General features: G+C 39.1%; 1 long non-coding RNA gene across 2 annotated transcripts in view; it reads left to right on the plus strand.

Moving 5' to 3' along the window:
• The window catches only part of LOC143817908 (uncharacterized), a 42,592-nt gene extending 35,569 nt beyond the window's left edge, over positions 1-7,023 (plus strand). The window contains exons 2-4 of one of the 2 annotated variants that reach the window (XR_013224201.1): positions 1,554-1,579; positions 2,734-2,762; positions 5,814-7,023. This is a non-coding gene — a long non-coding RNA (uncharacterized LOC143817908). The remainder of the gene's footprint in view (positions 1-1,553; positions 1,580-2,733; positions 2,763-5,813) is intronic. The other variant, XR_013224202.1, reaches the window with a different exon arrangement.
• The last annotated feature ends 5,676 nt before the right edge of the window (positions 7,024-12,699 follow it).

A 12,699-nucleotide genomic window follows, 5' to 3' on the forward strand; every position in this document is an offset into this window, starting at 1 on the left:
AAGACACATATCAGTAATAGTATACCACCAAGTGTATACAGGTACGCGCAGAGAAAAGCACAATCATAAAAAGACTAAAAGCCTCCTTCACGGGATAGTGACCTATTGTTACAATGTCCAACCATGCGGTGGTGAGGTGGGACAATAAAAATGAACAGCAAACTAGACCACTAATAAATAAAAGAATAAATATGAGAGTCTTCCTACCTCCGTAGGTAGATGGGAGTCCGCAGCGTTTCTGCTTTCGGTCTGATATCCAACAGAGAGTAAGGTAGAAACAGGTGGCTGCCCCGGCCGGCAGCAAGCCACCACTAACTAACCTCTTATGAAAAGCAGGGTCCGGCGAAAAGCAGGGTCCGGCAGAGTCAATGCCGTGAGGTGTTCCAGCGGTAAGTGCGAGCAATGTGCAAGTGTGCAGGACCTGCGTGACGCGCTTGGTCACGTGACCGTAGTTCTCAGAAGGTGAAGTACGGAGTGCGGATGGGATCAAAAACCAACGCGTACTTTTCATAGGAGGTTAGTTAGTGGTGGCTTGCTGCCGGCCGGGGCAGCCACCTGTTTCTACCTTACTCTCTGTCGGATATCAGACCGAAAGCAGAAACGCTGCGGACTCCCATCTACCTACGGAGGTAGGAAGACTCTCATATTTATTCTTTTATTTATTAGTGGTCTAGTTTGCTGTTCATTTTTATTGTCCCACCTCACCACCGCATGGTTGGACATTGTAACAATAGGTCACTATCCCGTGAAGGAGGCTTTTAGTCTTTTTATGATTGTGCTTTTCTCTGCGCGTACCTGTATACACTTGGTGGTATACTATTACTGATATTTGTATTATTCCACAAACCGTTAGTGGAGGTTTGTTTGGTAGGGCTGCAGGAAACCTATACTAGCACACATACTCTGCGCCACCTTTTTGATTTTTTAAAGTATGGAAGACACGAACGTGTGTGCTGTGCAGAAACAATGTACTGGTCAATTGAGGAGAGTGAAGTGGAGAGATCTGGTTACTGAGTGTTTTCCACAGAATTTCAAAGGAAGTGATTAAGCAGAAAATATCAAAATGAGTCACCCTAAAGCCAAGGTCATGACTGGAGGTTTCTGACACATCACAAGAGGCATGAGGTCTCTTCCAACTTTACTACATTATGACTTGCAGTTTATGACTGGTTCAACATTACATCAAGCATCATGACTGTCACATCAGTTTCGGCACTTATTTTTCAACCACTTATTACACAATTGTCAAATTGTGATCTGAGCATGACAATATTTTGCTGGGTCATCGCTAGACACACCAAAAAAATAGGGTCTAACACTTTTTTGACCTTTTGAAAGCATGATGAGCACTAGTCTACCCGTTAGGAAGGTGTCTCTTGTACAGGAAAGTGAACTTCTCCATGAGAATTTGCAGAAACCAAAAAATATAAATAAAAACTAGCTGTTTTTTTGTGCACTTAGTGCAAATTCAGAGACTTATTAATATTGCATGAACCTGAAAAATGCAAACTGTTTACTAAGACATGTGAATAACTGTGTTCTCTGTTGTGCAGAAACATGTCATGTGAAAGAAACCAAGGTAAGTTTTATTGACATAATTGTGTTTTGTAAGGGGAAATCTGAAGGGGATTAACAGGAGCAAAATAATTAATGATAATAAAAAATAAAACTTGTATTACATAAATAAAGTTTACTCAGTAAATATTTCCTAAAATTAAGTAGACCCTCACCGATCTTGAGTTCAAGGTTTTGCAGAACCTCATCTTAATGGAGTGGATATAAAAAATGAGCACCAATATAGGGGTCACCTATTTCTCGTAATCCTATAGAACCTAAATGGCTTGACCATTGTGTACCCCAGTGTTTAGTGAATTATCTCATCTCCTATGGATAAGTAATAACTTACCAACTTGGTAACTCCTCGTAGACATTACATGATGCCCATGCTTGACTGTTGCTTACCCCAAATGAGAAGTCATCTCTCCTATAGATAAGCCATAGCTTATCAACTTGACACAAACCCAAAAACAAAGCTCTGACCCCTCCATAGATACATTGTGAATTTAATCTTTACCTAAAACTACATGTTGATGAAAGGAGGTAAGCAAACTGATTTTGCCTCGAATTTCACCCCCAAAAATTGGATTTTTCAGATTCAATTTGTATGAATCCAGCAATTTTGATGTATTGAAAAAGGTCAAGAAGGGCATAAAAACAATACAAATGAACACTTGTGTCTCCCAGACCTTACATTGTCCAAGTTTCCTGCTTGGACATCCCAGTCCAGTCTTTATTCATCATAAGCCATCAGTCTTCTTAACACTATAAGCCCCATCGAGCATCCGGCACCCACCAGGGATGTGAATCATCATGATGCCATGTGAGTCCTAGACTGACTAGGTCTAGTGGGTACTGGAGGCTCCAAAAACTTGTCAGGACTAGTGGCATGAAGAACACAGTTTCTAAATTAAGACTAGGTCAGAAAGATCAATCAAGGGAGTTGTTAGCTAAGGTCAAAGTTGGGAAAAGGTGAATATTAATTTATTGGAAAAAATGTCACCTTATCTCAACTATGCCTTGGAGTTGATCAAATTTACATTTCTTGGACAAATTCTAGAGAACTACCAAATTTTAATTTCATCTCTCTTCAAAGCTAAAATTTAAGCCCCAAAATTGGCTTTTTTAGAACATTTTTTGTTCATGTAATAAATGTTTTATTTTTCGCCTTTTCAGAGACAGAGAATCTCCAGGGTGGATCAGAGGTACAGGAACTTCCAATTCTATCTAATATTTTCAGTGATGACTGAGCACCACAGTGCCCCCATGTTGGTGATACCAATAATGTACACATTACATGATACAAGCGATGGGTGGAGCCAAGGATGTTAGAGCCCAGTGGGTTCGGCTGAACATCTAAAAAATGTTTGGTTGGGGTATCAGAATGGTATCCGAACCCTAAACCAGACCCTCTTCAGATGAATGGGAGCCCAGACAACTGTTATTTGCCATGCTGTCACCTGCATGACAAAAAACGGGCTCTGATGGGTGGTAAGATCATTTCCGCCGGTCAGAGAGCTGCGGTTCTCATGCTGTCAGAAGTTGCCGGCTTCCTGTAGAGTCTGTGCGATCATATATACCAGTATGAAGGCCATATACACCAGGATGGAGGCCACATATACCAGGATGGAGATCATATACTGTATACCAGGATGGGGAACATATATACCAGGATGAGTGCATATACCGTATGACAGGATGGGGGTAATTTATACCAGGATGGGGGAACATATATACCGGGATGGGGGCCACATATATCAGGATGAGGATCATATATACAATACACAAATTCACTAAGATAGGCGTCATTAGTACAGAATTGTGGGACAGTATCCCCCATAACAGTTTCAACAGCAGACCCCCCCATCCCTCATAACAGTGCGTCATGGACTCATGACCACATTTTTTTACTCAATTTTTTTTTTCTATTTCCCTCCTCTAAAACCTGCATTTTATAATCCGGTGTGTCCTATAACCTGCAAAATACAGTAATTGCACACACAAAAAAACGGTATAAATACATTCTATACCAAAGAACACCCCTGTGTGAACATACCCTATAGAGGAAAGGGGCAGCTGTCTGCTACTAAGTTTGTCATTTAATCTTTTCACCGCTGGTAATTTTTGTGATCCATTTGCTCAGATGGACAGAATTTCTTTCTATTTTCATCTTGATAACCATAACTTTTTTATTTTTACATAAACTTCTCTATAAGAGGTCTTGCATGTTTGTGTGATATGCCGTATTTTTTACATATTATATTGCTATCACATATGTAAGAAACACATATATATTAACTTTTATTATGGGCTAAATGCAGAATAAAACAATTGCACCAATTTTATTTATACCATTTACTGATCACCATTAATAAGGAGTTCACTGTACTGAACTAATACATTCAGGGATACAAAATATGTCTATGTTCTTTATTGCTTGTGATATTTATTTAAAAAAAAGTGTTTTGCAAAAATTAAATTATTGTAATTGTTTTTTTTAATTGTGTGAAAAATGTTTACTCACAGAATATAATGCAGCCCCCTCATAGGGTATAATGCAGCCCCCTTCATAGGGTATAATGCAGCCCCCTCATAGGGTATAATGCAACCCCCTCATAGGGTCTATTGCAGCCCCCATCATAGGGTATAATGCAGCCCCCTCATAGAGTATAATGCAACCCATTCATAGGGTATATTGCAGCCCCCTCATAGAGTATAATGCAGCCCCCTCATAGGGTATAATGCACCCCCCTCTGAGGGTATATTGCAGCCCCCATCATAGGGTATAATGCAGCCCCCCCATAGAGTATAATGCAGTCCCCTCATAGAGTATAATGCAGCCCCCACATAGGGTATATTGCTGCCCCCTCATAGGGTATTATGCAACCCCCTCATAGAGTATAAAGTAGACCCCTCATAGGGTATAATGTAGCACCCTCATAGGGTATAATGCAGCCCCCTCATAGGGTATAATGCAGCCCCCTCATAGAGTATAATGCAGCCCCCTCATAGAGTATAATGCAGCCCCCTCATAGGGTATATTGCAGCACACTCATAGGGTATAATGCAGTCCTCTTATAGAGTATAATGCAGCCCCCTCATAGGGTATATTGCAGCCCTCCTCGTAGGGTATTATGCAACCCCCTAATAGAGTATAATGTAGACCCCTCATAGGCTATAATGTAGCACCCTCAAAGAGTATAATGCAGCCCCTCTTATAGTGTATAATGCAACCCCTCTCATATAGTATAATGCAGCCATCTCATAGAGTATAATGCAGCCCCCTCATAGGGTATAATTCAGCCTCCATCACAGGGTATAATACAGCCCCCCACAGAATATAATGCAGCCCCCTTCATAGGGTATAATGTAGCCCACTTTTATAGCATAATGTAGTCCCCTCATAGGATATAATGCAGCCCCCTCATAGGGTATAATGCAGCCCCCTAAATAATATAATGCAGCCCCCTCATAGGGTATAATGCAACGACCCTTATATAGTTAAATGTAGCCCCCTCATAGAATATAATGCAGCCCCCCTTATAGGGTATAATGCAGCCCCCTTATATAGTATAATGTAGCCCCCTCATAGGATATAATACAGCCTCCCTCATAGGGTATAATGCAGCCCCCCCAAATAATATAATGCAGCCCCCCTCATAGGATATAATGCAACCTCCCAAATAATATAATGCAGCTCCCTCATAGGGTATAATGCAGCCACCCCCACAGAATATAATGTAGACCCTCAGAGTATAATGCAGCCCCACATGAAATATAATATAGCTGTCCCCACCCCCCATAGAATATAATCTAGCCCTAGGCAGCTGCCGGCAGATGTCAATGCCTGGGCCCACCGAAGCATCATCCGATTCTCCGGTGGGCCAGTCCGACCGTGTGTCTGTCTCTAAATCTAGAGATAAAGGTACTAAGCCACTTGACACAAGAGATGATAATATGAAACCGCTTGTCACCAGGGATGGTAATGCTAAACCATTGAACACCAGGGATAGGGAAGAGCAATAAGATAGGCACTATCGACATTAATCATAAACACCAAGGACAGGGAAACTATGTATAGATTACAACTTACAAACTAAAGAAACTGCAAAAGAGTGCTTGCCACTGTCTTAGGAGAAGTATTAAAACTTTTCAAAGGTTTTTATATATTTAAGTAAAGTGGACCAAAATATATATTTTTTAATTTAATGAGGATGGAACTACCATAGAGGTTAATTTTTTTTATTGATTTGCAGGCACTCTCAGCTGAACCGTGCCAAAGCGCTCCAGAATTACATTACGCAATTATTGATTTTGGGGAGTCCAAACCAAAAAATGGAGTAAACTCAAGTACAGAGACTATCACATACGCCACAATAAGAGCAGAAAATGATGAAGCAGATTATGATATTGTCAAGTGAAGAGCAACCTGTTAGACAGCACTTATCTTGATTTTTTTTGTCTTTCATTATATAATTATTTGATTTGCTGATATTTATAGGTTTTATGAAGACCTGGCCATAAAATTAGTGAGGGTCTGACCATTGAGATACATACAATCCATTGGAACCAACAACTATTCTACTGAGACATTTTTCAAGTGCTCTCTTGGAAGATTTTTTTGTGACATTAGGTTTTCCAATTTGTTTTATTAAGCCAAGGTGATGTGTTGTAACTTGGTCCAACCCCCAATTAAATGGAGACAAGGCTTTACAATACTCAAGATTGCCTCATAAGTACTTAGATCAAGTAATTATGGAATTCCCTGTCTTTATGTGACTACAAATTACACATTACTGACATTCTACATTGCTAGTTCTTGGATGAGTAAACCCCTCAAAATAATAAATGGGGAATTGCTGATAATAAGGAAATTCCCACGCACTGGTTCAGCTTTTATGAAAATGTTTTCCAGCAATTAATTATGCATGATTTATTTACATATTATTTTTTTCTTACCATATGCGGAAGAGAAGTTATATGAATCATGTGTGAAATAAAATCTACTGTACTTCCTAGTTAAACTGGAGCAGCTTTTTACAGACCCTTAAATTGTGACAGTCCTCAGAATGTGTCCTTGTCCTAGCACAGAATTGTTAAAAACAATACCTTTACATCTACATACTATGATTTTTGCATTTTTTTAAAAAACCTACATTATTTCAGTATTCTACTTTTATGATTTTATGAAAACCTTTAGTATAATTTTACCTTTTTGAAGTATTTTTGTGGTACCGCGATGGGATATAGACTCGGTCCTAGTAAACCGTTTTTAGTATATTGACTATTCTAACCACAAAACAGTTTGTGCTTACATTTATATCCAGTGTCAAAACTGTGAATTTACCCTATGACTACTGTGAGCACATCATGAGGACTGCAGCAACAGATTTTGTTTTGCTTTGTATAGCTACAAACGTTAATAAAAAATATTAATAAAGAAGAAGGATCATGGCTTTTGTTAAGAAGGCCCCCAGCAAAATAACTTGGGCAGATTCCTAAATTCCCAGAAAAGTGGGGTTTGTTGATATCTAGCCATGCTTATTATACTGTGAATTAATGGTATATTAAAAAAATATCATCAAAAAGAAGATGCTGGTGTCAGTGTTAAAGTGAGGTGATGAATGGCACTGTTATCACAGAAAGGATTATTTGTAACCCAAATCGAATTAATTAACTTATTGACTTTACTGGTGCTATGAATATTCAACAAGTTTTAAACTGGACTCGTATCATGAGTAAAAATTACACACATAACATATAGCATAAACTACATGGCAAATGGCATGTAAAAAATGGAGAAAATGGGGGTAGGAAATGGTAAGTTGCTTGGATGAGTTACAGTTAAGAAAAATAACTGTTATAACTGTGTTATAAAGTATTCTAATTTATTGAGATAATGACCTTTGGGTTTTCATTGGCAGAAATAAACATGTGAAATAGATCACTCTGTTTGTAATGACTATATATAATATATGAGTTTCACTTTTTGTATTGAAGAAATGAAATAAATTAACTTTTTGATGATATTCTAATTTTGTGAGAAGCACCTGTAGACGTACAAGGACTTTTTGTGTTGCAGGATGAGTTGCATTTTTCAATTACTCTATTTTTAGCTACAACTTATTGATTCAGTTCAATTAATAAACAGCAATTTCACAATTTTTTTATGTTTACACAATGTGTTTAAAAAAAATATTGAGCTAATATTCTAAGGGCTGGTAGGAATAGGGGATACAAATAAATAGAGATTTATATGTTTTAGTACTTTGGACAATCATTTTTAACTAGCTGCATTTTGAGAGCCTTAACTTATATTTTTCCATGAACTTTTTTTTATTATTATTTTTGGAGGGATGGGTTCAAATCTGGTGATATTTTAGGATACTAATTACTAAATAAATTAATTAATTACTAATTAAAGTATTAATTACTTTTTTATAGCTTTTGAGGGAAATGCAAAAACAAACTCTCCCACCCTTCTCTGTGTCTTTTTATCTTCCAGTTTATAATTCAACTTTATTCTATGGGTCGTTACAATTTCAGCCTCACATAATATGTATTTTTTATGATCATCAGGGCAGATGGTCTGGCAAAAGGATTTCTCTCTCTCCCTTTGTTAAACATCTTATCAAATCTATGATATAGTCTTTATGAGTAGTAGTGAGCCATGTGGATTTCCATGTTATGTTGAGGGGGAAATATATGTGGAGGCAGTTAGACAGTAATAAAGTTAGTGATAGAGTACAGTGAGAGGTCCTGTAGGTGGTTTTGTCTGCCAAGAGTGATATCCACCTAAGTGGTTGCAGACCAACATCCAATATCTCCATCATAACAAAATCATAACAAAATGGAGGATAACAAGATAGAATTGGAACAAAAGAGTAAACTGAGAGGTCATACAATACAGACGAGAGGAATTACACACATATCAGCTACCCGCTAAACATAGCACTATCATTGTAAGTCTGTAGCTGATGTATAGTGGAGTTACCTGCTCCAAGAGAGCACCACAAGACTTCAGTAGGCCATAGCAAGAGACTACATGAGTTAAGCTATGTTAGAAGGCCTGCATGATGTGTTTTCACTGCGAAGATGCAAGTAAACTGTATGAGACTTTGTGAGCGATTTCTGAATCAGAGTAGGCTATGGAAGTGCCATGCCAGATCAGTGGGAAGTCAGAGACTGCCTAGTGAGAGACCTGTTCATCCAAATCGAGCAAAGCAAGTGTGCTTGTGGGGTTAAGAAGGTCAGTGACAAGCCTAGTGGGTTCTTGGAAGGTACATAGCCGACATTTATAATTTTTAGTCAGGGTCAGACCTGTGTATGTTTCCCTCTTGTAAATACCTGCCTGTGTAACTGGGCACCACTCTGGTGCCCATTGCGGTCCATATCTCATGGTGAAATATTTGGCCATTTGATATTAAGTGCCTGCATTTTCTTTGAGAGTTTTTGCGTGGTTTCCATTCTAGTGGAGCAATGTTTATGTCAATCATTTTTGAGTGTTAGGTGGGCAGATTGATAGGGCCAGGGGGCTGCTTTCATGTGTTTTAAGTTTGTGATTGTGTAATGTATGATTAGCTAGGGCACCCCATAAGTTAAGCTTAATAGTTTTATTACTTATTTAGATTTATGTCACTGTTTTAGGGTAACATTAGCTAAAACCTAAATCAAAATGCCATAAAAGCTAGGAAGCTGAAGGTACCACAAGTGTGCATAACTGTGATACCTGAGGATCCAAAAGTGTTTCAATTGAAAGTGAGAAGTCTTCTGTTAGTTTCCTTTATGGCCAACAAGGAAAAGGTTTTTTAGATTATGCTACCTAGTCTAATCCCTTATTTTCCATTTTTCTTTCCTAAAGTATCCTGCATGTTCGGTGGCTGTTCCTGTTCCTTACTTGATGACGGAATTTGGAGGAAGAAGACTTTTTGATTGTGAAAAGGAGAAAGAGAATAATTTTTTTTGTGATTTGTAGTTGACTGATGTTTTGATTATAGTTGGAAGTTTTGCTCTTTCCATCTTTTCTACCTTGTGACAAGCATTTAAACTTTTCCATTTTAAGAAGCACTAAATTCAGAAAACACCAACATAACAAAAAAATAAATATCCAGCGATTTTGCTATTCATTTTTTTCATTTCCATAAACTTTATTTTGCTTCATATTACAAATAAAACTAAGAAATATGTATAGAATACTTCTCTCTGCCATGTCTTCCTCCCCCTGGCTTCATGTTAGACCATTATTTCAACCATATGCTGCATTATTGTAGTATATTCTGTAATGCAGCTACCGTACACATAGTTGATGGGAGGTATGTATCACAGAGGTGGTTGTCATCTGTGCTGTAATCCTGGAGTTTTGCTTTAGTGCACATAGCACTAAGAGGATTGTTTGGTGCATCTGGGCCAGGTTTTACAGGTAGCCTTCGAGATGGGCGGATCTGGCTGCCCACATACACTACCTTTGGGTTTGGTTCACAGGTAAAATGGAGTCCAATGTGTGGCACATATCTGTGTGTGGAGTGAGAAGTCCTCCTGAGTGGGCTATCCAGACTGAGCCAGTGGCTGGAAACTATCTAGCCTTTGCGACTGGGACTAGCTGATAAGGCACTTTGTCCAAAGCCTGTTATGACGCAGCAGTAAACCAACATGGACATTTAAATGGAAACGCTCCCTGTTTTGCCTCCTGACACACCCAAGTGAGTACCATTCCTACAATTTGTGTTACAAGTGCAGGCAGCATTCTCTGTGAACACATGTGACTGCTACAAGAGGTACTGCATGTCCTAGGTGAAAGCGGCAGCAAGCGATGTCAGGCAAAATGGAAGACCTGATTAAACATCTGGTGAAAGCACAATAGCACCAGCAACAGATACAGCAGCAACAGCTGGTGCAACAGGAGGCAAGTAAGCTGCTTATGAAACAGCTTCAGCAACAGCAGCAGCTACAGCTCCAGCAGCAAGAGGACCAGCGTCAAGCACAGAGGTGGTTCGTGGCACAACGGCAGCTCCAACTCCAAGGTCAGTGGATGATTTTTCCATCTGGAAGGTGGTAAGGAAAGCCCTATAGAAAACAACCACGGGTGATGACATAGAGGCCTTTTTGACCATTTTTGAAAGGGTCACTGACATAGTAACATAGTTAGCAAGGCCGAAAAAAGACATTTGTCCATTCAGTTCAGCCTATATTCCATCAGAATAAACCCCTAGATCAACGTCCTTCTAAAGAACTTAATAACTGTAAGACACAATATTGTTACACTCCAGGAAGACATCCAGGCCTCTCTTGAACCCCTCGACTGAGTTCGCCATCACCACCTCCTCAGGCAAGCAATTCCAGATTCTCACTGCCCTAACAGTAAAGAATCCTCTTCTATGTTGGTGGAAAAACCTTCTCTTCTCCAGATGCAGAGAATGCCCCCTTGTGACCGTCACTTTCCTTGGTATAAACAGATCCTCGGAGAGATATTTGTATTGTCCCCTTATATATTTATACATGGTTATTAGATTGCCCCTCAGTTGTCTTTTTTCTAGACTAAATAATCCTTATTTGTGTGGTCTAACCAGGGATTTGTACAGAGGCAGTATAATGCTCTCATCATGTGTATCCAGACTTCTTTTCATGCACCCCATGATCCTGTTTGCCTTGGCAGTCGCTGCCTGGCATTGGCTGCTCCAGGTAAGTTTATCATTAACTAGGATCCCCAAGTCCTTCTCCATGTCAGATTTACCCAGTGGTTTTCCGTTCAGTGTGTAATGGTGATATTGATTCCTTCTTCCAATGTGTATAGAAGGAGGGAAACTTCACTTAGAGGGAGAAACTTCTGCTGGAGCAGTGGGCACAGGTGATGGAGCCATACCAGACGGGGGAGCCCCAGAAGGCCTACTATGACTTGGACTAAAAATGAAAACTCAGAAGTAAGTTTCTAAAAATATTTAAAAGATAAAATAAATCTAATCACTTTGCATTTTTCTCATTGAAACATAAAGACTTTAAACATAAAAACATAAACATATTTGGAATCTCTACAGCCTGAAAAGTCTGATCTGTCAAAATATAATTCTATTTAACCCATAAAGTAAATACTGTAAATCGTATAATATATTTAAACACCAGAATTGCCATTTTTTGGGTCACCAGTTTGTTTTTTTATAAATTTCGGAATTATTTTAGCACTTAAAAAACTCTAAAAATCATAAAGGTTATTGTATGAAAAGTTAATGTTGTCATTTAACCCTTTCCCAACATGGCTATTTTCCAGTTTTGAATTTTTGTTTTTTCCTCTCCTTTTTCCAATAGCTATATACCGTATATACCCAAGTATAAGTCGACCCGAGTATAAGCCGACCCCCCTAATTTTGCCACAAAAAACTGGGAAAACTTATTGACTCGAGTATAAGCCTAGGGTAGAAAATGCAGCAGCTGCCGGTGAATTTCAAAATTAAAAATAGATACTCCATACTGTTCATTATAGCCCCATAGATGTTCCACATAAAGCTGTGCCATATATAATGCTCTGCACAGTTCATTATGGCCCCATAGATGCTCCATAGATAGCTGTGCCATATACAATGCTCTGCACCTTTGATTATGGCCCCATAGATAGCTGTGCCATACATAATGCCCTGCACCTTTGATTATGGCCCCATAGATAGCTGTGCCATATACAATGCTCTGCACCTTTGATTATGGCCCCATAGATAGCTGTGCCATATATAATGCTCTGCACCTTTGATTATGGCCCCATAGATAGCTGTGCCATATATAATGCCCTGCACCTTTGATTATGGCCCCATAGATAGCTGTGCCATATATAATGCCCTGCACCTTTGATTATGGCCCCATAGATAGCTGTGCCATATATAATGCCCTGCACCTTTGATTATGGCCCCATAGATAGCTGTGCCATATACAATGCCCTGCACCTTTGATTATGGCCCCATAGATAGCTGTGCCATATACAATGCCCTGCACCTTTGATTATGGCCCCATAGATAGCTGTGCCATATATAATGCCCTGCACCTTTGATTATGGCCCCATAGATAGCTGTGCCATATACAATGCTCTGCACCTTTGATTATGGCCCCATAGATAGCTGTGCCATATACAATGCCCTGCACCTTTGATTACGGCCCCATAGA

Source organism: Ranitomeya variabilis, chromosome 3, assembly GCF_051348905.1.
Source record: "Ranitomeya variabilis isolate aRanVar5 chromosome 3, aRanVar5.hap1, whole genome shotgun sequence".
NCBI classification, from domain to species: domain Eukaryota; kingdom Metazoa; phylum Chordata; class Amphibia; order Anura; family Dendrobatidae; genus Ranitomeya; species Ranitomeya variabilis.